This window comes from Portunus trituberculatus, chromosome 37 (assembly GCF_017591435.1).
Source record: "Portunus trituberculatus isolate SZX2019 chromosome 37, ASM1759143v1, whole genome shotgun sequence".
NCBI lineage: Eukaryota > Metazoa > Arthropoda > Malacostraca > Decapoda > Portunidae > Portunus > Portunus trituberculatus.
In genome coordinates, this window is record NC_059291.1 from 22975216 (window position 1) to 22979775 (window position 4560).

A 4560-nucleotide genomic window follows, 5' to 3' on the forward strand; every position below is an offset into this window, starting at 1 on the left:
TAGCTTTTTAAAGTGACCCCCTTTTACATTTCCTCACCAGTTGAACCTGCAGTGTTTTTTTTTTTATTGTTATTGTTCACCGGCTCTCCGATGCCAATCTTACCAGTTTAACCGGTGAACGTAACAGGTGACAGTTTAACATTTCAAAACCCCATTTCAAATTGAATTCTAAAACGATCTAGAATTGTATCTTTTCTAATTAGAATAAAAGACTATGGCAAATAAAGTATTGAAAACTCTTTATTATGCCCAGATAATGCCACACTTGCAATATTGCACTCCAATATGGTGTTCAACTTATCCCACACACCTATTACCATTATTTAGATTACAAAAGAAAATAATCCGCATTATAACTAATAGTGATTATTTCGCCCATACCCAGCCTCTTTTAAAGAACACAATATATTCCAATTATTTGATATAAACGAACTACAAATTGCTAGTTACATATATAAATGTATTCAGAGTAATGACAATACAATACTACATTACCAACATAACTATATGACCCGCACCCGTGATAATCTTCTCATTCCGATCCAGAGCCTCACAATTTACCAACATTCATTATCCTTCCTAGCCAATAAAACATGGAATGCTATACCTCACAATATATAAAGTGCAAGAACATTGCATTCTTTTAAACAACGATTTAAAAAAACACACTTTTAAAATATCAAATATTATCTAACAGGCCATTAGTCACTTGTAATGTTTTTACGTATATATTATTGTTATTATTAATAATATTATTATTAATATTATTATCATTATCATTTTTATTATCATTATTATTATTATTATTATTATTATTATTATTATTATTATTATTATTATTATTATTTTTATTATTATCTTTATTATTATCATTGCTATAATTATTATTATTATTATATTACTATTATTAAAATTTTTCTTATTTTTATTATTGTTATTATTGTTGTTATTATTATTATTATTATTATTATTATTATTATTATTATTATTATTATTATTATTATTATTATTATTATTATTATTATTATTATTATTATTATTATTATTATTATTATTATTATTATTATTGCTATCATTATTATTATTATATTGTACTTATCATTTCAATGTTATCGATATTATAAATATTATTTGTGTCTGTTATAAGAACTATTAACATCTGTCTACCCTGTTTTTAACAACAAATAAATACTGATTTTTTCAATTATGTAATATAACTACATAAACTATTTTCATAAATATGCTAACATAAAACAAATTTCTGTTTATTTTCTATAATCAGGGACCTTCATGTTATACACATCAAGCATGTATATAATGATATTAAGTGCTGAAACATAAAATCATGTTAAGTTCCTATTTTAGGGTTTTGCATGTTATACATATATACGTTATGTATTACTTAAGGAGACAAATATAACCTAACGCAAAGTTGCTGCTTGAAAAGGCTACACCTTTATATGAGTTGCCTTATAAAAAGATTGTATAATTAGTAATAATGTATGTCATGTTACTAAGGCATAATAAAATGTTCAATGTTCATATGTTCAAATCGAGTTCTTCAAATATCGCAACACTTGAATATCTTGAGTTACTCGGTAGTATAAACACTGGTGTTATAACGACATTTCTCTTAAAACTGAGCCTTTCTATTCGGAACACGTCACACATAACGACTGGAAAGTATCAACTAGTTGGCGCCTTGGCGGAAATTGCGTGTAAACAAACAGCTACCCGCCAAGATGTCTTGCTCTAGTGACGATGCAGAAGCGGTTACCAGAAGAGTCAACAGGAAAGAAAATGCCTGTGGATTCATCCCAGGCTAAGTAGAAGGAAAGAAAGCAGTATATACCACACACTAATCTTAAGAAGACTATGCACAATTGCGATCCAATGAAATCCTGACAAGTGTTCAATCCTCACCTCCAACAACACCCTGCATTGAGGGAAACACTTCTTGGAGAGTACCACCTATTTCGTCGAGCAACGATTTGCGCAAGCTTTTCTTACTGTATAATTAATTTGTGGGCTCCCAGATGTGTTCTTTTTGCCTCACCAACTCTAACATCTTCTCTACACCTGAAGACCACATTTTTAAAACTTACTCCCTAACGTCACAACGTAAATAAAGTCGCAAATCGACTGAGCAAGACTTTTGTTGGTCTTGTATTGCGACTGGTTTATCCAGTCGGAAACTCTACCGACTTGAAATTTCATTCGCAAATTGGCACGTGTGAATCCGCCTCAAGTTTGCCACGGAACGGGCCTCCTGCAGTTTAGCTTTCTTTCTCAAACTATCATTCCTCTTCTTCCTACTGCTGAACCGAACAATGAGTGGTGGATCCCGATCTCGGTGTTTACAGGGAGACGATGATCGCCACCCATCTTCGAAGCTAGTTCAACCATCTTCTCATCCAACACTTATTCTGTTTCTTCATTATCTTCACTAATTCCGGAAATACGTACATTGATCGTCACTCCTTTGATAGCGTTAAAGCTTCTTCTTCTTCTTCTTCTTCTTTCTTCTTCTTCTTCTTCTTCTTCTTCTTCTTCTTCTTCTTCTTCTTCTTCTTCTTCTTCTTCTTCTTCTTCTTCTTCTTCTTCTTCTTCTTCTTCTTCTTCTTCTTCTTCTTCTTCTTCTTCTTCTTCTTCTTCTTCTTCTTCTTCTTCTTCTTCTTCTTCTTCTTCTTCTTCTTCTTCTTCTTCTTCTTCTTCTTCTTCTTCTTCTTCTTCTTCTTCTTCTTCTTCTTCTTCTTCTTCTTCTTCTTCTTCTTCTTCTTCTTCTTCTTCTTCTTCTTCTCTTCTTCTTCTTCTTCTTCTTCTTCTTCTTCTTCTTCTTCTTCTTCTTCTTCTTCTTCTTCTTCTTCTTCTTCTTCTTCTTCTTCTTCTTCTTCTTCTTCTTCTTCTTCTTCTTCTTCTTCTTTCTTCTTCTTCTTCTTCTTCTTCTTCTTCTTCTTCTTCTTCTTCTTCTTCTTCTTCTTCTTCTTCTTCTTCTTCTTCTTCTTCTTCTTCTTCTTCTTCTTCTTCTTCTTCTTCTTCTTCTTCTTCTTCTTCTTCTTCTTCTTCTTCTTCTTCTTCTTCTTCTTCTTCTTCTTCTTCTTCTTTCTTCTTCTTCTTCTTCTTCTTCTTCTTCTTCTTCTTCTTCTTCTTCTTCTTCTTCTTCTTCTTCTTCTTCTTCTTCTTCTTCTTCTTCTTCTTCTTCTTCTTCTTCTTCTTCTTCTTCTTCTTCTTCTTCTTTTCTTCTTCTTCTTCTTCTTCTTCTTCTTCTTCTTCTTCTTCTTCTTCTTCTTCTTCTTCTTCTTCTTCTTCTTCTTCTTCTTCTTCTTCTTCTTCTTCTTCTTCTTCTTCTTCTTTCTTCTTCTTCTTCTTCTTCTTCTTCTTCTTCTTCTTCTTCTTCTTCTTCTTCTTCTTCTTCTTCTTCTTCTTCTTCTTCTTCTTCTTCTTCTTCTTCTTCTTCTTCTTCTTCTTCTTCTTCTTCTTCTTCTTCTTCTTCTTCTTCTTCTTCTTCTTCTTCTTCTTCTTCTTCTTCTTCTTCTTCTTCTTCTTCTTCTTCTTCTTCTTCTTCTTCTTCTTCTTCTTCTTCTTCTTCTTCTTCTTCTTCTTCTTCTTCTTCTTCTTCTTCTTCTTCTTCTTCTTCTTCTTCTTCTTCTTCTTCTTCTTCTTCTTCTTCTTCTTCTTCTTCTTCTTCTTCTTCTTCTTCTTCTTCTTCTTCTTCTTCTTCTTCTTCTTCTTCTTCTTCTTCTTCTTCTTCTTCTTCTTCTTCTTCTTCTTCTTCTTCTTCTTCTTCTTCTTCTTCTTCTTCTTCTTCTTCTTCTTCTTCTTCTTCTTCTTCTTCTTCTTCTTCTTCTTCTTCTTCTTCTTCTTCTTCTTCTTCTTCTTCTTCTTCTTCTTCTTCTTCTTCTTCTTCTTCTTCTTCTTCTTCTTCTTCTTCTTCTTCTTCTTCTTCTTCTTCTTCTTCTTCTTCTTCTTCTTCTTCTTCTTCTTCTTCTTCTTCTTCTTCTTCTTCTTCTTCTTCTTCTTCTTCTTATTATTATTTTCTTGTTCTTGTTGTTGTTGTTGTTATTTCTTTTATTGTTATTATTATTATTATTATTATTATTTATTATTATTATTATTATTATTATTATTATTATTATTATTATTATTATTATTATTATTATCATTATTATAATTTCTATATAATAATAATAATAATAATAATAATAATAATAATAATAATAATAATAATAATAATAATAATATTATTATTATTATTATAATTATTATTATTATTATTATTATTATTCTTTATTATTATTATTATTATTATTATTATTATTATTATTATTATTATTATTATTATTATTATTATTATTATTATTATTATTCATCATTATTCTTATGAATTATCAACCCTTATCATTTTATTACTGGCAACAACAATGTTCCTCAATGGTGATCAGTGCGACAACCAGAGTGCTCTCACTCTTGTGTGTGTGTGTGTGTGTGTGTGTGTGTGTGTGTGTGTGTGTGTGTGTGTGTGTGTGTGTGTGTGTGTTGTCGTGAGTCACAGATGAGTTA

General features: G+C 30.1%; 1 pseudogene; it reads right to left on the reverse strand.

Moving 5' to 3' along the window:
* Nucleotides 1–2529: 2529 nt before the first annotated feature.
* On the reverse strand, nt 2530–3166 carry LOC123513896 (annotated as a pseudogene).
* Between the last annotated feature and the right edge of the window lie 1394 nt (nt 3167–4560).